We start from the raw sequence: 22,997 nt of genomic DNA on the forward strand, positions 1-22,997 counted from the left end.
GGGCAATGTAAAGGGGGTACGAGCAACCCCTTCCTCCACCCTGTCCGCCGACTTGGCGTCGGAAGGTCTACCCGTCTCCTCTCCTGAAGCCTCCCTCATCATCTTTCAACGAAAGAATGTGTTCTCACTAAACCCTCCCTGACTAGCACCAAAGCTCAGCCTTTAGGGCTTTCTCAGGGATAACAAACCCATAATGGTCAGCTACAGCTAAAAGGTCTGCTTTCCAAAACCTCAAAGAATCAATAGAGGGCGCTTCAAAAAACTTGGATGGCTGAGGCAGCCATCTTGTACACAGAAGTCCACTGAACACACAAACTAAACTAGTCACCCAAACTCACAACCTACCATCACACTTCAATCACAAATCACAGAGAGCTCAGTGCAGCAGGGTTCGGTGGGTTTAATGGAATCCCGGATGAGCCCCCATTATGTTACGCACGCCTCTAGAAAGTGGGAACGCAACACCCTGCTACAACTTAACTCTCTGTGGTGTGAAAAAGGTATGGAAGTGTAGGTGTGAGCAAGGATGACCAAAAGGCAGAGAATACGTTTACTGGGAATGTATTCCTTCAGCGGTAAGTTGGGGAAAAGGGGCTGGACGGAACCCAAAGCAAAGAAAGTAAATATCAAGCCCCCTCTCCTACCTTACCTGCCTACCCACTACTTACCTAACTAGCACCACCTGGTGCACTAACCAAAATACAGGGGATGGTCCGCCCAGGTCTTTCTAGTGTGCATAGACAATAAATTACTACGGGTATATGTATGCCCGCGGGCCTCTTGCCTAAGCACACCCTAGGTGCCTTCCCCTTCCCCTGGGAAAACTATTAACTCAGGACATTAAAGAAGCTCTCTCTGAGCAACAACTACACAGTACATACCAAATGTCTTAGCAACCACCAACATGCTATAACTCTCAACCATTATCTCTGGGTCTCCCAACAAATATCTCTCTGCAGTCATCTCTCTTTCTGAGCAACAGAACTGGGGCTTATATAGCTTCAGAAGAAGTTAGTAATTGGAGACAGCTGCGTCCTGACGAGGGGGCGGGGGTCAGCTCTCCAATCATCAATGTTGATTGACCAATCAGCTGCTCGTAGAGAATTTCAGGAATCCATTTCCTGAAATACATACATGATAATACACAAACCACAACACAGAAACTGGGGAACGTAACACCACTGTTGAAAAATTACATTGATGCCCTGACAAAAGAAAACAAGGAGTTGCGCATAAGCCAGTGCTGAACAGGACCGATACAAGCGCAGATGGGGGCTGAGACTGAACGGTTACCTGAAACTGATGGTGAGAATATCAGAGGGCTTGTGCTTGTCATTATTGGGACGTTTGTTCCATATCACTCTGCTACCCTGAACATCGCGGTATATGTTGTACACAGTCTCGGAAACAAGAGAAAGGAGAAGAACAGACAGGTCATCATTATGTTTGCGTTGAGCGGTTGAGGAACGTGAGAGACGAGGTTTGGAGAGCTGCGAAGCTGGCGCCGATCTGCAGGGAGAAAGGCATGCGCTTTGCAGAAGAATTGAGCAAGCGCGACAGGGATGCCCGTGCGAAGCTGTGGCCACAAGTCGATGAGGAGAGACGCAGGTGGTTAAAAGCATTCTTTCACCAGGGGTTTGCTGTCATTGACCGCCGCAGGGTGGAGGCACGTGACTGACTGATTCACGCTTTACGAGTTGAAGCCGTATACTTTTTCAACTGGTGAGTTTATTCATGCAATCGTTTATCTGAACACGGCATATAGGTGATATTGCGTAGGGCGGTAATGTTTGCAGTGGCGAGTTTTGGATGTGAGCATTAACCAACGTAAGCATACTAAGTGGGGTTTTTGTTCGTCATTTTGTTTCAAGATCGATATTATTATGTAAGTACATCTCCATTTATTTTTAATATGGTTTGATTAGCCTTCAGATATGTATTTATTTAAAGTTTGAGAGTTTAATTGAAGATGTAAACTATTGATATAAGATGTGTTATTACACGATCTATCCATTTATTTTCCTTTGTATGGTCGTTACTGTTCGTCAAGTTAATTTTGATGGGCATATGCTACTTTAATATTATTCAGGGTCCCTGTTTATTTAACTCTTTTTCTAGGATACTCTTCAATATTTATCTTCCTTTTTATCCTTGAACACCAAGGGTTTACGTAACAATATAAAACGCAAGGCAATTTTTAGTTTTGTAAAGATTCATTAAAGGCCAATTGTTTTTTATTTCTAGAGACACATTCTCAGATGCTGACTTAAAATGTGGTGACAAGATCATTTTTAGCCATGGCTCATCTCATTCTGCTGGTGTGGCAATACTTTTCAGACGTTTTCCAGGTACAGTTTGAGAAAGCAGGTGTGTGATGAGGGTCACTGGATATCTATGTTTTTGAATATAAAGGGTCACGTTACATATTGGTAAATATGTATGGTTATAACATACAGTAAAAAAAAGTATCTTCTAATATCTAGTAAAGTCTTACTGAGTTAAAACAAATATTCAACAGATATCATATTGTTGGAGGTGATCATGTTGTTCCTGATGACTGGATGGATAGGTATCCCACCAAGCATTCAGCCTATTGTGTCAGGAATCCCGCTTCCTGTGTCTGTTTTCTGCCTGAGCTGACTTTTTTTTTGTCTTTTGTCTGAGGTTCCTGAACGCACCCTGTCTGGTTGCCAGGCGACGAAGCTAGGCGGGAGAACCTTGATTACCCGCTGAGCTGACTTCCATTCCCATGCCGGATCGTGCCAGCGTATCAGCCTCATGTTTCCTGAGTTTGTTTTGTTATTCTGTACTTGTTGCCGGTTACTCACTCCCGTTACTGTTTACAACTCATTCTCCCGGAACATTCAACTCCCTTGCATGGCCGTCGGTGGATTCAGTGACATCATTGGATCAACCTTATTCACTCTCATCAACTCACCTCCGCTGCCTGCTCCGTCTCCTGGATTATTCTATTTACCACATCAAGGACTACCAATAAATACTCACCTTCATTTTACTCACCTTGTCCTGGTCTGCTTCTGTGTTCTGTCTTAGAGAATCGTGACATATTGTTGTAGTAAATTAACTCTTCATTTCTGCTCCAACTTTCAACTTTCCAATATTTGGCATTCTCAGAATCCAACTTTTCTTGGTTTAACTCTACAACTAGGTACAGACAATTCAAATGTACAATTGATTATTGGTTGGTATCTTCCAGTCTTATGGATCTTGTCAGTGAATGTAGTATTTCCTCAGCTCCTCTGACAGACCATTGTTCCATTATTCTTTCCTTTTGTTTCGATAAATACAAGATTTTCTAAAGCATACTGGACATTTAACTCTTCTTTTAAAGAATGACTCATTTTGTTTACAGTCTAAAACTCTTATCAGAGAGACCTGTCTCGATTCTGCTAGCTCGGAAAAGATTCTCCAAGCACATATTATTATTGTTGATATTAACAGGCTGAGCAATAAACTTGATTTAAATGAAGATGAAAAAGCCAAGCTTGCTAAATGCCAATGTGAACTGGACGACATATACAACGATAAGGCACAAGGTGCCTTCATCCGATTGAGAAAGGTTAAAAAAACACAGGCTAGGAATAGTATTTCATCCATTTATGTAAATGACACTATCTGATGATCTTGAAGTGATTAATAAGAAAATACACTCTTTCTACAGTACGCTGTATCAATCTCATCTTTCGGAAGGCGACTTGGATTCCTTTTCTTTGGTTTCAGTTAATAACTCTGTTAAGCCTATAGAAGAAAGGTTTAAGAAACTGTGATTCTGATATAGATATGACTGAGTTGGACCAAGCCATTAAACAAATGCCTATAGGTAAATCTCCTGCACCGGATGGTCTGACTCCTGAATTCTATTGACATTTCTGGCTTGATATTAGAGAGTTATTGCTTTCGGTCTACAAAGAGGGTATTGTTAATGCTATCTTACCACCTTCTTTGATACAGGGACTAATAGTTCTTATTCCCAAACCAAAGAATGACTCTTTTTACCTGGACACCAATTACATTGTTGGCAACTGGCTATAAGTTACTAGCCCATGTCTATGCCAAACGTTTCAGATAGAGACTCTTTAAACAGCGATAATAGGATTAATTCCATAAGAGTTTCATTAAGTCAGTGGCTGCAACGCGATATCTCAATTTTGGGTTGCATTATTTTGTCCAAGACTGATTGTTTATCTAGAATCATATACCCAAGTCAGTCCCTTTTTCTTTCTTCTAATAACATTTTTTTTTAAAGTCAATTCTGTAATATTTAGATTTGTTTGGAGGAATACAACACGTTATATTCAGAAATCTCAATTTGTGAAAGACAAGATCGTGGAGGTTAACAGGCTATTGATTTTTAGTCGTTAGTGGGTACTTTTAGAATGAAATGGTTGAATTTATGTCTGTCTAATCCTATTTCTATGTGGTATCATATCCCTAACAGTCAATTTAATAAACTTGGTGGACTTGAGAATTCCTAATGAAATGTGACTTTAACCCTCCAAATTACCTGTGAAATTGTCAAAGTTTCACCAGCAAATTGTATTTGCCTGGAAAATGATATTCACGCACAATTTTTCACTCCACAAAACATTGATCTGGAATAATAGAGTCATTTTAAAATGAATAGGAAATCCATTTTCAAAGGCCTTTGGTTTGACAAGGGTATTACTTTTGTATGTGATTTGTTAGACAACACTGGGGAGTTTCTGCCGTTTGATGAGTTCATTGGTAAATTTCAGGTTAATATTAGTCAGAGAGAATATATTTAAGGTTTGCAAAGTAATTCCACTTCCTTTACTTGGACTTATTAAGAACACTTTGTTATATTATGAGGTTGTTCCCTCTTTTCTAAGTTTACAAATGAATGACTTGAACCATTTGGATAAAATATTCAACAATAAGTGGATACGATTGGGAGTTAATTAAGTCATTTTTGGTGATTATAATTCAATATATTGCTATGGAAGTGACCAACCCATGCTATGGTTAAAAACGACTACCTTTTACCTTAATTGTCCAGTTATCCCAAAAGTTAAAGAAACCAATTTTTGAATATTTTCTTACATAAGATTAATGATTTCTTGCACAAAATATTACATTTTGACAAAATGCCTTTTTTTTTTGTTCCTCTGATTCAGAATCTATAGAGCATTTATTTTTTCATGCCGCCATTCTAGTAAACAATGGCTTGAAATTCATGAATGGTTGTGTATAAAATCTCCAGAATTCCCTAAGTTTACCTTTGATGATGTTAAATGACATTCCCTGTGGCTCAGTTGGTAGAGCATGGTGTTTGCAACGCCAGCAGGGTGTGTGCAACGCCAGGGTTGTGGGTTCGATTCCCACGGGAGGCCAGTACAAAAAAAAAAAGAAATGCATGAAATGTATGTATTCACTACTGTAAGTCGCTCTGGATAAGAGCGTCTGCTAAATGACTAAAATGTAAATGTAATTATGCTTATTCTTGTAATTCCGATCATAACTGTTTTATTAACATTATTGTTGTTATTTTTGCAATAAATAAAACAAATAAGCATTAACCCTTCTGGTATCTGATGGACTCCACCCATGTGAGCACGCTATAAGCTATTCATACAGACTCACAGATGCCTCCCTTTCCCCTGCCCTGCCTTGTCTGCTCAGGTCACAGTTGCCGGTCATTGGCCACACACCACCCCTCCCCTTTCCTTTCGCTTGGTTTGCTGATATGATGATCTCTTTATTCCCTTCATTCAGACTGTATGCTAAGTGGAATGTAACACAGCTTGCTGCTCTGCTCGCTCTGAACTCCATTTTCCTCTTGATTCTGATCTTCAGCGGTTGGTTTTCCTTTGTATCTAGGTAGGTTTTACAGATGCCTTCGTTTGTTCTGAACTATTTATCATACTTTGTTGTAGAGATTACCGCAACGTAAAATTCAGAAACTTGTTTTTGTCATAGCAACAGTTTAAAGCAGGGGTCGGCAACCCAAAATGTTGAAAGAGCCATATTGGACCAAAAAAACAAAAAACAAATCTGTCTGGAGCCGCAAAAAATGTAAAGCCTTATATAAGCCTTATAATGAAGGCAACACATGCTGTAAGTGTCTATATTAGCTATATTAGCCTACTATCAAAATGATAAGTAGGCTACAAATACATAATGAGCATTCATGATTAAACGTTTATTTTACATGCAGCGCTGGAGAGAATGACGCACCACGTGACTACTCTGCTGTACGATGGTGCTTTAAGTTTAACTTCCATTATAATATTAATGTATTATGTTTCGTTGCATTGATGAAATTATAGAAATACAATACAGAAATCCGATTTTTGATGTCATTTTTATTTTAGGATTCGAAAAAACAAAATGTGCAACGTGCATAATAGGCCTCCTGTAATTTCAGACCTCCCCATGGAAATAAAATGCAGTCCTTTTCAATCCTCAATAATACGATACAATCCTCTTCTCTTTTCCCCCTTATCTGGGCAACAGACAGAGTGCAATAAAACAGCAGCCTTTTGAAAAGATAAAGTATATAAAATTAAAATACAGTTTAAGTTCGATTTCTGTGCATTATCCTCTTCTCTTTAGTTTTCTGCAAATGTGCAGCAGCACCTCTTCTCTTTTGACACGCACAACACAATGCAGCCATCCTCGGACCTGAGCAACAAAACACAATAATATCCCTATGTGTCATTCCAAATATATACTGACAAAAATCAGAAATCACTTTATAATAACAGCCACTTTGTTACTAAAAATGTGCCTATGACAGGATTGTGTTCTTACCCGTTTAATGTGACTTCTGTTTTCGGACATCACTGGACAGCTTCTCAACATCGGGCATGTAAATGTAACTTTAATCTTCACGCAGGACTGCAAGCTCTCATCTGTGAGGCGGGTGCGGTATTTGGATTTTATGTAGTTCATGTTTGAGAATATCTGCTCGCACAGGTATGTTGATCCAAAGATGGATAATACTCCAAATGCATATTTCTTCATGTTCCTATAACTGTCAGGAAGAATGGAAATGTCTTTCCACGTTACTCTTTTTGTTATTTGACAACTTCTCATTACAAAGCAAACATGCAGGCAATCCTTCCGCATTGGCAATGAAAGCAAATGATTCGGTCCAAGAACTGTGGAATCCTCTGTTCTCCTCAGCCATCTTTCTCTTTTTCCCTTTGGGATCCATGGCCCATGACACACCCTCCGGTTTTTTGCAACAGCCACCTGTCTGGCACTACGCAGAGCTGAAAGAAACGTGTGTTTCTATGAAGTAAATCTTCGTTGACAGAAATGTTGAAATTAAATATTTATTATACACATTTTTACAGCATTGGATAATAAATTATATTTATATATAAAATATATTCACACCATCTTTTTCCATTTTCATATTTTTGAAAAAGCTCCAGGGAGCCACTAGGGCGGCGCTAAAGAGCCGCATGCGGCTCTAGAGCCGCGGGTTGCCGACCCCCGGTTTAAAGAGTTAAATGCATGTACATGGACTGTCAGCCTCCAGTACTTATACTGTTTAATACATATCTGTCTTTTAAAATCCTTTTTTTCTTCTCCACCACCTACAGGATCGTCAGCCTACTGACTAAGCCATGACCCAAACCAACATGTCCCGTGAGGATGCCTACACTGCCCTGATGAGGGGGGTCAAGGAGCTGGACCTCAGCGGACCAAACATACCCAGCAACTTAGTTCTGATCGGCGACCAAGCCTTCCCACTGGCCATGAACGCCTGTGGCCAGGTCCTGATGGCTGCCTCATTCTACGGCCGAGGCCGTGTGGTGGTGCTGGGCCACGAGGGCTACCTCACCGCCTTTCCTACCCTAGTGGAGAATGCCCTTACCTGGCTGACAGGCTCCTCCTGTGACAGCACTACCGTGGGAGTCCACCAGAGCTGTAAGGCCTTAGCCGACAACCTCAGCCACTCCAGTCTCCAACCCAAGGTGGGGGGCTTCTGCGAGGGCCTGGGAGTGTATGTGACAGATGCATACTGCGTGGGACCAGAGGTGAAGGAGCTGGTTCCTGAAGGTGGGGGCGGGCTGCTGATTGCTGGTCAGGCGTGGAGCTGGGCGGAGGAACACCCCAAACAGAACACCCTGCTGGGTTTCCCTGGGAACAAGGTTTCCAGCGTGGCTGGCATCTACTCTCGGAGCACCTTGGGGAGCTGGGTACTCTCCCTGTGCCTCCACAGATCCCTTCCAACTGGCTGGCTGTGGCGTAAGTATTGGGCACTTCATAGAGAGAAGAGAAGGTGGCATATTAATATAGAGATACTGTTGTAAAACGGAAATGTGTACATGGTGTTATTTTGTGCCTCATCACCTCCTAGAACCAGGTGTGAAGAAAACAAAGAAGGGTTTTTATTTAACTCCAGAAATCACCTGGTTAAATAAATGTAAAAAAAAAGTGGGTTATTTGAGGTATTTTTATGTGTCTAAGTTCTCTTGTCAAATCATACCTACCCTTTCACTCTCTTCTTTCCCTAGGATAGGCAAGGACTTCAAGGATGACCTGGAGTTCCTGCTGGAGGGCGTGACTGAGTTTGATATCCTGGGCGGGTATATTTTCTCAGAGGTGCTGGTACACGGCCCTCTCGCATTCCCCATCGGCACCACAAAGGACGGCAGGGCCTTTCTGGCCGGGGCATACTACGGCCAGGGCCGAGTCATCGTGATCACCCACGAGGGATACTTGGGCCGAGAGCAGATGTCCCCCTTCATGCTCAATGCCGTGCGCTGGTTAGACGAGGGCCGTAACGGCTTGGTAGGCGTCGTGCCCCAGCTTGGCTCCGCCCACACCCTGCTGAGCAAGTCGGGCCTGCCCTGTGAGAAGAGCGGCTTCAGGAAGGAGCTTAGCGTCTACGTCTGCACCTCCTACAGCGACGCCCAGGCCGATGAAATCCAGGACTTTGTGGCCGAGGGCGGGGGTCTGCTGATCGGGGGCCACGCCTGGTACTGGGCCCAGACAAATCCGGGCCACAACACCATGACAGAGTACGCAGGCAACCACATCCTCAACAAGATGGGCCTCAGCCTGATGCAGAACACTCTGGACGCAGGCTGCTACAAGGCCCCAGTCCCGGGTCAGACCTGCTCCGAGGGCTTCCACTTCCGCCACCTGCTGCGCCGCTTTGCCAGCCACGTGACCCAGGGCGAGACGCTGACGGAGCATGAGGAGGCGGGTCTGAAGAAGCTTGGCAACGACTGCGCCAATTACCTGCACATGCGGCGCACGACTGTGCCTCGTACACCTCGGTGGTGGCCATGCTCACTGACGTGCTGAAGGAGACGGGCCTCCCCCAGGTGTGCCACAGCTGCCCGGTGATAAGCGCCAAGGACCACCTGCTGCTCAGTGTTGGCGCGGAGGTGTACAAGGTGTGCCAGGATCCAGACGCCCTACTGCCTTACCTGATCAAGGACCAGCCCATGATGCCTGCCTTGTCCAATGCCAGGGTTAGGATCAACTGCAATACAGCAGGTCAGTTAGCTCTCATTTGCACTCTAAAATGGAGGATCATGGGTCTAATGGAGATGGTTTAGTCTTGGGAAGCAATATGAAACACCAGGAGTAATGGCTTAGCTAAAACGGGTGCAAGAAAATACCTTTTGCCATAGCTACTCTGCTTATGTGCAAGCCCATTGGTTAGTGTGGGAATACATGTTTCTAACCATACACTCAATATTATTCTATACAGTTGTGTTTGAATATAACCACTGCTGAACATTGCCTTAGGAGGAGAGGAGTGGCTCAGCACTGGTCTGTACCTTTACCCTGGGATGAGGACGTACATGGCCATGCCACCACAAATCGTCAACCAGGGCTGGAAGGTATCCATTACTGCTTTTTGTTATGTCTTATCATTCTAAAGTCTAATGAATCAAATAATGTTTTATTTGTTTTGAGATCAAGCCCTTTAGATGTTGATGCAAAAGCATTTTGTGGATTGATTGATTGATTGACTGACTGACTGATGCCCCGGTTACCATCAGGTCCAGATAGGCTGTCAGACTGACAACATTGGGAATTCGAACGAGCTGAGGCGAGCGCCAGTGGTTCATGAGCGCTTCCCCATAGACTCCGAGACGATGCAGGTGTGGAACCTGTGGGGCGGTCTCCTCTATCTCATCGCCCCTCCTCAGACCCAAGTGGAGGGGGTGGAGGTCATCATTCAGGGGGCTGTGCCGGCCCCCTACTACAAGACTGGTAAGTTGGGTGGGTGGGAGAGGGAGGGAGGTGGGGCTCTATGATGCATTTTACACTTTAGTCTTATAATGCAGCCAAGTTGTATTACAAGGGTGTTACAACTATGAGTTGTTATAACTCACAACGGCTAATAGCAAGTGTTATAATGCGCCAAGTGTGCCATTATTATATGTGCGTGCCTCATAGAAAGTGTTACAGAGAGGGTATTTCAATGAGACTAACCTGGATGAATAACAGGTGAATAAAAGATAACACAAAGTACATACACCATAAAGAGAACAAAGTACATTACTTCATTCAGCCCCCTCATTTACAATATCTCTGTCTGGGAGCCTTTTGACTTCATCCAGGCAAAATGTATCTTTCACCTCTTTTTTTAATTCATTTCCCAGAGTTGTATTCATGTATTCTGATCTGCTATTCATGTATTCCTAATACATAATTGAGTTGCTTCCTGCTCGCTGTTGCCATTTTGAATGTACGATGATGACGGCTGCCACAGATTAAAGAGGAAATGACAGAGCCTTTGTTCTGCGTGAAACATCTGTAGAATACAGAGATACACTACGCTTAGAACAGCGATGCTCTCAGATACTGTGTAATTGCAGCTATGTTACTAAAACTGAACTCCCTGCTGTTATGAGAATTGATTTTCAATGTGCTACTCATCATTGTGGTAGGAAATCACACTGTACCAAATGTTTGTCTGGTAATATTCATCTTGAAGGCCATTGTCACGTCCTGGCCAGTATAAGGGTTAATTAGTATTGTAGTTTGGTCAGGACGTGGCAGAGCGTATTCGTTTTATGTGGTTCGGGGTGGTGTGTTTTGTTGAAGGGGCATTTGGTTTAAGTATTCCGGGGTTTTTGGGCACTGTTTGGTTTTCAGGTATTCTATGTTAGTCTAGTATGTCTGTTTCTATGTTTGGTTAATTGGGGTTGGGACTCTCAGTTGAAGGCAGGTGTTGTCTATCTGCCTTTGATTGAGAGTCCCATATATTAGGGTGTGTTTGTGTTTGTTATTTGTGGGTGATTGTTCCGTGTTTAGTGGTGTGTGTCAACATTACAGGACTGTCAGTTTATCGTTCGTTCTCTTTTGTTATTTTTAAGTTCATTTTGGAGTTAATAAATCTCAAGATGAGCTTACTCATACCTGCTGCGTTTTGGTCCTCCTTCACCGACGTAAACTGTGACAGCCATTTAATGGTATGTTGCTCACCTATGCTAGACCGATGGATTTCATGATTGATTATGAAGATGTGCACAGCCTAGTCATAACACTTCGTGAAAAATAAATTCAGTGAAATGATCCAGGATTTTCCTCCAACCCTTGCCTCTCTCCTCTCTAGGCATGACCACACTTGCAGACTGGGCAGTTCTGCGGACTGCCCCTTCCCCCTGGGCAGAGATGGAGTTTGAGAACGTCATCCTGACCGTCCACTCTGACGTGGTCCGAGGTCTGGACCGGCCTGACCTGGTGGCAGCTCTCTGGGATGACATCATGAGGGGGGTAGCTGACCTGGCCTCCATCCCCGCCAAGTTCCCCCGCAAGGAGCGCTTTGTGGCCGACGTCCAGATTTCCCATGGTCAGCGTCTGTTCCTCTTATTTCTTAGCATGGACAAACTGTCATGACTGGAATTGACTATGGTAGGGGACTAGGGATTGTGGAATTGCTGGATATGAACAGGAAAAGAGAGATTATCTGAAAAGACATTGACCCAAATATTAAAAAATGTATTTTGAGTCAGGTAGGACAGTCACTATACAGTTTCTAAGGGAGCGAGTTGTTGTGCTGTAGAAAACGTGTGGTACGCAAGAGTGACCTACACTCTTAGACAAATAGCTTCTATCTAGAACCAAAAAGGGTTCTTCGGCTGTCCTCATAGGAGAACCCTTTTGGTTCCAGGTAGAACCATTTTTGCTTCAATATAGAAACCTATATAGAACCATTTTTTAAAGAGTGTATTGGAGTGGACTGCACAACCTCTGCCCTGCAAGTATCCAGACATTGAGCTGACCCTCTCCCCCCACCCACAGGATTCATGCATGCAGGCTACCCTATCATGATACATTCCTGCTCGCCCCCCAGACCTGGTGAACCCTGAGGCAGCCCGCAGCTCGGGCCTGTGGGGAGCAATCCACGAGCTGGGCCACAACCAGCAGAGAGGAGTCTGGGAGTTCCCCTCGCACACCACTGAGTGCACGTGTAACCTGTGGTCCGTGTACGTGCACGAGGAGGTGTTGGGGGTGAAACGGGATCAGGCCCACCCCAACATGGTGCTGGCCAACCGACAGAGCCGTGCCGAGGGGTACGCTAAAGGGGGCAGGAATCTGGCCAGCTGGGCCGTGTGGGTGGCACTGGAGACCTACATGCAGGTGACAGGAGATTCTAGTGATGTATACTGTGTAGTACGCCCTGCTGCAGAGTATGTTGTGCACAACACCTACAGTTAGTGCTTGTGAAAGACCAATAGGAAAATATAGATGCCTTAAAAAAGTGACTATCTCGGGTTGAGTTTGTGTAAGCAGTTTCTCTTTGTCGTCCTCCTTCCCACTCAGCTCCAGGACCAGTTTGGCTGGGACGCCTTCAAGAAGGTGTTTGCTGCCTACCACACCATGCAGAACGTACCCAGAGGACAACCAGGGAAAGATGAACCTGTATGCTGAGACCTTCTCCCTTACGGTCAATAGGAACCTGGCTTCCTTCTTCAGGCCTGGGGCTGGCCCATTGAGCCTGCTACAGAGAAAAGCTCTCTAACATGCTGGTGTGGAGCGACCACCCTATGACCCAGTATGGCTGAACTATAGAGGAGGTCACCCCCTTATATTGGGGGTCACAGGTCAGGGATTGCTGGTGAAGGGTAGGTACCGTTTGGTGATGGGTTAAGGTAAAGGAGTGGTGACTACGAGTTTGCTGGCCTGGTGTAGATATGCTACTGCAAGAATCATGGTTGTGTCTGCTGTGCAAATAAATAAATAATTGTAATGGTTTTTGAAGTCATCACAAAGGGCTGGCTGAGGAGATTGGGGGTCTATTGTTGGCTATAAATGCAGTTGTATATTCTAGTGCACTTCAGAAGAGTCCTTGCAAGTGCCTTATTTATAATAAGTTGGATGTTTTACAGGAACTTTCATTTCAAATGTAGTTACGTGCACAGTAAAGCACCTTATTCTGAAGTCTCATGTGTTTTGATACTGTATACAAAGCTAAAGAAATGTACCTCTTGTTATATTACTTTATATTATTCTCACTTATTCCTAGAAAGCATATATAAAGAATAATAAAAGATGTATCTCTCCAAACCATAGTTCTTTATTTATCCACTGTAGTTCATGATGTCATTTTCACAGTAGGAAGCACTTGACTTGGCTGAAAGACTGATACTGATATGTGAACTGAAGTTTTAGCTCACGTTGCCACTGTCAAATCATGATTAGAAACCCATGAGTGGGAGATACTACTCAGTGTCTCAGTGCGCCTGGCAGTTGTTGTGAAACAACTCCCCTACTGGTGCGTTGGAGTACTGCTGCAGGAAACCGTTGAGCTCCAGCAGTGAGCGCTGGTCCACTCGGTTCTGCTCGGTGTTGAGGGCGGTGGCGCCACCGCTACGGACAGGCTCACCGTTGTTGTCCACACAGCAGTAGGCGTTCCAGATGTACTCTGGGATATTGACGCGTCGGACGTTGTCCTTGACAATCCAGTTGTCTGTGGAGGGGATGGCGCCCACCAGCACGTAGGCCTGGGCGGCACTGGGCCTTGAACAGGTCGGTGAGCTGGGACTCGTGGCGGACCCAGGCGTTCTGGTTGAGCTTGGGGTTCTGGGGCACCACGTTGGTCAGGGTGAAGGTGGCGTTACGACTGGGGACTTGGGAGGAAGGAAGTGGGGTGACCGTGTGAGATTAAGAAGGAGAGAGAAAGAGGAGGATATACTGTAGGTTTAATAATTTGTCATGAGATTAATAGTAAGTGTTACAAAGTAGCAATGGTATGTTGAGGCCCACTTGGAGTAAACTTTGAGGCAACGTTGTGTTTTGCTGGGTTTGTGTATATAAACCTGGGTTTACCTTGTACTTAACTTTCAGCTCAATAGTTGACCATCACAGTAGTCCACACTGAACTAAGAAAACAATTCTAAGAATCCTAACAACATTGGATTGAAATGTTGTTGCATGAATCTGTTCAAAGCAGAGCCAGTATTGTGGAGTAGACTACCTGCATGTGTCCATGGGGTTGAGATGGCCGCGGTCGAAGCCAGAGTGGGTGTAATCCTCATTGAGTGCCTGTCTCTCGCCCGTAAACCCCAGGGTGATCTTTCCCCAGCCAGTACCGTCCTTCATCTCTGCACCCCACGTAAGGTTCACGAGCTGGGAGGGACAGTAAACTGCTGTTACAACCCCAAGCTTCAGAGCAATTCAAACATAAAATATCATTGATCTTTCTCAACTTTTTAGGCATCTAATAAAAATGTTCCCCAATTTATTTTGGCGACAATCTGTGTTTTTGAATTTGGGGTCACTAACGTAGAGTTATTGATGTGAGTTGTTGAGGAGACTGTCCTATGGCATGTCCTGTTCTAGCCACAGACAATCTGCCCTGTTCTCATGACCCACCTGTGGATCCACCAACCAGCGCTTTCTCCCTGCCTCCTCCGTTGCTGGGCTGGAAGCGGTAGGCTGAATACACAGCAATGCGGTGGTTGGTGTCATACAGCGTGGCAAAGTGGTACCTGTTGTAGAAGCGCTGGCACAGGCGGGCAGCGCCGGGGTGGCAGCACCCCAGCCCGGTACCTTCCCCTGGTAGAAATACTCAAACACACTCCGGGATGTCCTCGAAGTTGGCCACCACGTTCCCCCCTCAACAGGGACAGGGTTCCAGCCAGGAGAACACACAGAGCTACCGGGACCGACATTATTGGATGGGACGTTCCTACTTCCTAGCTGATTGCTTTCTCCTCGTGTTCTCTGGTCACGACTAGCTGTGTCTATCCACTCACCTGTCCAGCACCAAGCTGTGCCTCTGAAGTAGAGCCCAATGGTTGAACCCGTATAGCCCGGTTTAACAGCACTGCCCCTTTTAACCTGCTTTTCCACTTGTTACACTCTCATTTCCTCTATCTCTGCCCGCTTGACACTTGAAGGTTACAGGGACTGGATAGATCCAAATGTACATGGTTCTCTCAGGTGGTGTGTATGTGACATAGACCAGCTGTTATGCGTTTGCTGTGGTTACTCTGTTTATCTGCAACTTTTGTAATGCTGTATTTTCGCTGAATTTCATTGGTGGTGAGGAGACACGTTGATGTGAGGAGAACTGACTTGCTCTGTCAGGCCGTCTGTCTCTCCAGAGTGAGACAGTGGATATAGTTGGTTTGATATAATGATCGCCGATCTTCATAGGAAGCCCAGTACTCAGAATTTGGGCACTGAGATTTGTGTATACTGTTTTGTGATTGGAAGATGTATACAGTACAGTGTGTGTTCATGTTAGTCATCAGTATGATGTCCTTGTGGTGTCATGCCTCCTATACAGGAAGCAGCTGTCTTAACACAAGCAGTCTGCCCTAGGAACAATAACAATCAATACCTATATCAACAATCTAATTGTATTCATGACATGCGCCGAATACAACTGGTGTTGGACTACGTGAAATGCTTGCTTACGAACCTTTCCCAACAAAGCAGAATTTAAAAGAATAATATATTTTTTTAACTAACACAAGGAATAAAATCAATACACAAGAATGGAAGCTATATACAGGAAGTACCAGATCAATGTGCAAGAAAGCATCCTTCTGTCACGCTCACTATCTTCAAACTCCCTGTCGTAAATAAGCCAAGGCGCAACGTGCATGGAATTCCACATCCTTTTAGTCGAAGTCAAACCAAAAGCAATACAGAAAGGAAATGGAACGTGGCATTCTGGCGCTGCTCACAGGCAGCTACACAAAAACAAGATCCCACAATCACAGGTGGGGAAAGGCTGCCTAAGTATGATTCCCAATCAGAGACAACGATAGACAGCTGCCTCTGATTAGGAACCACACTCGGCCAAAACAAAGAAACAGACAACATAGAATGCCCACCCCACATCACACCCTGACCTAATCAAATAGAGAAATAAAACTGCTCTCAAAGGTCAGGGCATGACACCTTCACTCATGCTGCCAAACATACCCTCGTAAAACTGACCATCCTACCGATCCTCGACTTCGGTGATGTCACCTATAAATAGCCTCAAACGCTCTACTCAACAACTTGGATGCAGTCTATCACAGTGCCATCCGTTTTGTCACCAAAGCCCCATACACTACCCACCATTGCGACCTGTACGCTCTCGTTGGTTGGCCCTCGCTTCATACTCGTCGCCAAACCCACTGGCTACAGATTATCTACAAGTCTCTGCTAGGTAAAGCCTCGCCTTATCTCAGCTCACTGGTCACCATGGCAGCACCCACTCGTATCACTCGCTCCAGCAGGTATATCTCACTGGTCACCCCCAAAGCCAATTCCTCCTTTGGTCGTCTTTCCTTCCAGTTCTCTGCTGCCAATGACTGGAACGAACTGCAAAAATCTCTGAAGCTGGAGATTCATATCTCCCTCACCAACTATAAGCACCAGCTGTCAGAGCAGCTCACAGATCACTGCACTGTACATAGCCCATCTGTAAACAGCCCATCTGTCTACCTAACTCATCCCCATACTGGTATTTATTTATTATTTATCTTGCTCCTTTGCACCCCAATATCCCTACTTGCACATTCATCTTTTGCACATCTACATTCCAGTGTTTTAATTGTATATTATAATTACTTCGCCACCATGGCCTATTTATTGCCTTAACTCCCTTATCTTACCTCATTTGCTCTCTCTGTATATAGACTTTTTGTTTTCTTTTGTTCTACTGTATTATTGACTATGTGTCCGTCCTGACCAGCAGATGGAGCTGTTGTAGTAGTTTTGGGGTCAGGACGTGGCAGTCTTGTGTGTGTGAATGTTCTGTGTTGTCTTGTGACTCCTGATCAGGAACAGCTGGGGATCGTTGTTCCTGATTGGGAGTCATATATGTAGGAGTATGTTTGTCACTTGGTTTTGTGGGTAGTTGTTTTTGCACTGCGTTTGTAGAGCCTGTAAAACTGTTGCTGTCGTGATCTTTATTGTTTTGTCAAGTGGATGCTATACTCCTTTTTTGTGAATTCAAAGAATGAGTATCCATATTCCCGCTGCGTCTTGGTCCTCTTCTCTCCAGTACGACATTGTTTGTGACATATGTTTTGTTGCACTGCTTTGCTTATCTTGGCCAGGTCGCAGTTGCAAATGAGAACTTGTTCTCAACTAGGCTACCGGGTTTAAATAAAGGTGAAATAAATTAATACATTTAAAAAAGAGGACAGAGGTATTTGATATAAATAAGTACATGAAGGTAGGGTTAAGTGACACTAGGCATTCAGTATAGATAATAAGATAAAATGAAGAGCAAGCTAAGCGCAGCAAATGAGTGTAAAAGTGTGTGTATGTGGTTTGTGCTCTGTGTGTACTCTGTGTGTGCTCTGTGTGTGTGTGTGTGTGTGTGTGTGTGTGTGTGTGTGTGTGTGTGTGTGTGTGTGTGTGAGAGAGAATGTGTCAGGGTTTTATGTGTGTATATGGTGTGTATATAAAGTCTATTGAGTGTGTTGGGCCAGTGCAAGAACAGTCAGTGCAGATCGTCTTTGGGTACCATTAATTGACTATTAGCTGAGAAATGGAAATCAGAAATTAGATGGCAACGTACAGTGCCAGTCAAACTTCTAAAATGACACATACATTCTCCTTCTGGTCCCAATCTTACAGTAGAGCTTTGAAGTAGTCACTAAGCCAATGGCTAAATCTTGGTTGTGTAACGCTAGTCTCATATGGTTGGTTTTCCCAGGCAAGGGTCAACCTGGCTAGATTCCTGGTCTGGTCCACCCACTTGGCACACGCGCTCGCCCACGAAACCCCAAGGTCACGAGAGAAGTCAATGGGGATGCAGGTCACCAACAGTTTGTGTGTAAATGCATGTGCGTAAGTAAGCAAGAACTATAAAATGACTGTTTTGTTATCCTGACCTCAGAACGTTCTCATGAATAAAGCTACAGAAACCTTTTGCAGAAAGCTGAGTCCTTGCCTAATTATTTTAACCCATTGTCTTACCAACCTTGGACATTAGTCAAGGCGAATTGATTATTGACTATTATCATCGAGATATAAAATTCCTTTAACAATATGGTCGTTCGAGCCGGATCTCAAAAAACTGCCGCTGTCGTTCCAAAGAGACACCGAAAACGTGCACGGGCGGATGAAAAATCCGTAAATCAAAGACCTGGCCCTTTCTGTGGGTTTCTTTACAGGCCGGTGGCAAACTGGTACGCGACAGAGGTGGTGATGAGATTCAACGAACATTGAAAAACTCAGCTGCAAATAACAAGGTTAGTAAGCTTTATTCATACTTTTGGGGATAGCACCTGTATGATTACATTAAATAAGGAGGTGAGGTGATACACCTGTGTGTCTGCAATTGCATGATGAAATGAGTGAAGCACCTATAAGTCTGCATTGCATGATGAAATGAGGAATACACCTGTATGTCTGCATTGGATGATGGAATAAGGGACACAATTGGGTGTGGCATTAAATGAGGAAAAGCGATTGATGTGAGAGTGAAAGGCAAAAGTGATTGATGTGAGAGTGAAAGGAGGGAGCAAGTAGAGGATTTTAATGTACTCTGGGTGTTAGACGCTGAAATTGGTGAATGTTCTAGCTAGTGACCTGGCTTCAGAAGTTCACGTGTAGAAAACGGTTTTAAAGGGAATAAGTATTCTGAGCGGAATGGAAGGCAGGAATTAGTTGTAAATTCAAAACGACTAATTTGAAAACGAAGCAGGGTCCGAAACGACCCTGGGCAACTGTGGCGACGCATAAAACTAACTAGGGCTTATGGTGAGAACCTGATAACTGTTATGGTTGTAAGATGGCACAGTGATGCCATCTGTTGGTAAATGTTAATTACTGCAACTCCAGTGTTTTACCGGTGTGCTTGAAATACCCGGATGTATTGCAATATACTGAACAAGGACTGGTACTCGCATCCATGCCTCTGTCTCGTCATTTAACATTCAAACATGGTGTCAGAGTCGGATAACTAACCATGCTTTCCGCAAATTAGAGTCACCTGTTCTGGTTTACCCCCTAAAAATGCTTTTTTGAGGTAAACTTCGCCTGACGCCGGAATTGTCCTAGCTAGAGTGAGTTTGCTATTAGCTTCAGTGTTGTTAGCACCGATTAGACATGGCAGCGAACATTCCCCCTCCCGCCGTTATGAAGCTTAGCGGAGGACTGGAGCACAAACTGGGATACGTTTAGAGGTGAATGGGAGGACTATGCACTAGCAACGGGACTTCTGGAAAAGGACGATGAGGTAGTGGCTGCCACTTTGAGGACTATAATGGGAACAGAATGCCGACACGTATACAAACACAACCTGAACCTAACAGCAGCTCAGCAAGGTAACGCTACAGCTATTCTTGATGCTCTTGAACATTACTTCAAGCCAGCAAAGAACGTTATCTACGAGCGTTATGTTTTCGGTGTTGCAAACAGGAGGACGGGGAGTCCATTGACAGCTTTGTCACTAGGCTAAGGGAAAGGCAGCTACATGTGACTATGGTGCTTTAAGAGATGAACTGATCAGAGATAAGCTAGTGCTTGGCATAACTGATGAGGGCACCCGCAGACGTTTGCTGAGAAGAACGCGACCTGACGCTGGTCTTGGCGGTGGAGACATGCCGTGCAGCAGAGCTTACTGATATACGGGTAAGGTCCATGGAACTAGAAAGACAACATATGGACAATGTCAATGCTACATTCAGGCAGCCAGTAAGGAAATTCCCCTTTGCCACTGCTAATGCTAATACTACAGCCACTCTGCAGCAGACAACCACAATACGTGCAGATATTGTGGCATTTCTCATGGACGAGGAAAAGAATACTGCCCAAGCCTATGGAAAAATATGCAAATCCTGTGGTACAGCTAATCACTTCGCAAGGGTCTGCATGAAAAGCAAGAGAAAGGAGGGTAAAGTGCACTCCATTGAAACAAACACAGATGAAGGGAACAACAGCACAGAGGATGTATATGCTAGCGAGTGCATAGGGGCAGTGAGGGCAAAAGGACAAAAGTGGTTTGTCACTCTGCTACTTAATAATAAACCACAGCAATGCCAGCTAGATTCAGGGGCCACATGTAATGTTATGAGCCTTAGAGACAAAAGGAGGCTCGCGCCCAGAGACAAACTCACACAGAGTAGCACCAAGCTGAAACTGTATTCGGACAGTTCATGACCTCTTTAGGCCTGTTTGTGACAGAGTGTGTTTACGTGGCCAGAAACACACCCCTTGAGTTTGAAATAGTTGAGGCTAGTCAACAGCCATTACTGTCAGGTTCTACATGCGAGCGCCTTGGACTCATTAACTTCACCATCCCAGCTGATCTTAACATTGTAGACAATGTCCAGGCTGGGCCCCTGAGCAAGGAGACACTCCTGAGCAAGTACCATGATGTCTTCAATGCACCGGTCGAGTCAGTTTCCCGGCGAAGTCCACTTTGAGTTGGACGCAGCAATCCAGCCTGTCCAGTGTGCACCCCGCAATGTACCAGTGGCCATGAAAGCAGCTACAAAGGCTCAGCTTGACAAATACGAAGCAGATGGCCACATGATATCCGTCACCGAGCCTACAGACTGGATAAGTAATATGGTCATCGTCAAGAAACCAGACAAGCTACGGATATGCATTGATCCTAAACACCTCAACCGGGCTCTGAGACGCTCACATTACATTATGCCCACGTTGGAGGATGTTCTTTACAAGCTCCCCAAAGGCCAGAGTCTTCACGCTCGTGGACGCCAGAGATGCCTTCCTGCAGTGCAAGCTCGACGAGCCAGCAGCTACATGACCACCTTTTGACACCCTGGGGCAGGAAGAGGTGGTTTGAAGCTCCCGTTTGGTGTCTCCGTGGCTCCAGAGGTGTATCAGCGGAAACAGCATGAGCTGTTGATGGGACTCAGTGGCGTGGAACCCATAGCAGATGACATCCTCGTAGTGGGCTGTGGGGACAGTGATGAGGAGGCAGAATGTGACCATGATGCCAAGCTGCTGGCCCTGATGGTCAGATGCAGACAGGTCAAGCTAAGGCTAAGCATAAAAAAGCTTCAGTTTAAAGTGCCAGAGGTCCGCTTTCATGGGCACATCTTGTCCTCCACTGGATTGAAGGCGGATCCTGAAAAGTGAAGGCTGTCTTGGAAATGCCCCACCCATCTGACGTGAAGGCAGTGCAGCGCTTCGTCGGATTCGTCACCTACCTGGCCAAGTTCCTACCGCGGCTCTCTGAAGTGTGTGAGCCACTAAGGAGGCTCATGGACAAGGACACCATCTGGCATTGGCTCCCAAAACATGACGCAGCGGTGAGGGAAATAAAACAACTGGTCACCCAGACACCTGTACTGCGATACTACGATGTGTCAAAACCTGTCACGATTCAGAGTGACTCAAGCCAGTATGGACTTGGCTGTTGCCTCATGCAGGAGGGCCAGCCTGTGGCATTCGCCTCTAGGGCACTCACCCCAACAGAGCAGAACTATGCCCAGATAGAGAAGGAGTGCCTCAGCATTGTGTTTGCATGCCAACGCTTCCACCACTATCTGTACGGGCGCGACAATATTACCGCAGAGACAGATCACAAGCCCCTTATTGCTATATTCAGCAAGCCTCTCCTGAATGCCCCGAAACGACTGCAGAGCATGCTACTGGCCCTACAAAACTACAACCTCAAGGTGGTGTATAAGCCAGGGCCAGAGATGTATGTGAGTGACACGCTCAGCAGGGCTACTGCATCAGGCACTCACACACGCTCCATGCATGAACGACACGCAGTGTGCAGCTTACAAACAGAGCAAGTGGATGTTGAACACATCAACCAGGTCTGACTACCTCAATGTCACGGACCAGCGCCTGATACAAATCAGACAGCACACAGACAGGGACGAGCAACTCCAGGCATTGAGGTCTGTGATTCTGATGGGCTGGCCCGACTGCAAGGAAGAAACTGCTTTAGCCGTCAGAGATTATTGGCCAGTCAAAGAGGAGCTCAGTGTTCAAAACGGAAGTAATATTCAAGGGTCAGAGAGTCGTTATTCCCCGGTCTCTGCGCCCTGAGATGTTGGCGCGCGTGCACTCAAGTCACATAGGAGGTGAGGCCTGTTACAGACAAGCACGTGACACACTGTATTGGCCAGGAATGCAGAGTGAAATCAAAGACTATGTCAGTAAATGCACAATCTGCAATGAATATGCCACTGAGCAACAGAGAGAGACGATGATGTCCCACGAGCTACCGATGCGCCCCTGGCAGATAGTAAGTCTAGATCTCTTCCAGCACAGTGGCAAAGACTTTCTGCTGGTAGTCGATCATTACTCAGACTTCTGGGAGATTGACCTCCTCCCCGACCTCTCAGCAGAGACAACAATCAAACGCTGCAAGGCTCAGTTTGCCCGCTATGGCCAGCCAGATAGGGTAATTTCAGACAATGGACCCCAATTCTCCGGGGTTTGAGTTCCGAAAATTTGCTGCAGATTGGGAATTCGAGCACGTCACTTCATCACCACGACACCCAAAAGCTAATGGGAAGGCGGAGTCCGCAGTCAAAATCGCAAAGAACCTCTGCAAAAAAGCTCTGCGAGAGGGCAAAGATGCCTGG

The 22,997-nt window shown here is 45.1% G+C and overlaps 2 pseudogenes; one reads left to right on the forward strand and one right to left on the reverse strand.

The window, feature by feature from the left end:
- Nucleotides 1-3,533: 3,533 nt before the first annotated feature.
- LOC115206096 (TRPM8 channel-associated factor homolog) lies at nt 3,534-13,196 on the forward strand (annotated as a pseudogene).
- Nucleotides 13,197-13,537: 341 nt separating this feature from the next.
- LOC115206786 (endonuclease domain-containing 1 protein-like) lies at nt 13,538-20,798 on the reverse strand (annotated as a pseudogene).
- Nucleotides 20,799-22,997: the final 2,199 nt, after the last annotated feature.

The sequence above is a fragment of the Salmo trutta genome, chromosome 13 (assembly GCF_901001165.1).
Source record: "Salmo trutta chromosome 13, fSalTru1.1, whole genome shotgun sequence".
NCBI lineage: Eukaryota > Metazoa > Chordata > Actinopteri > Salmoniformes > Salmonidae > Salmo > Salmo trutta.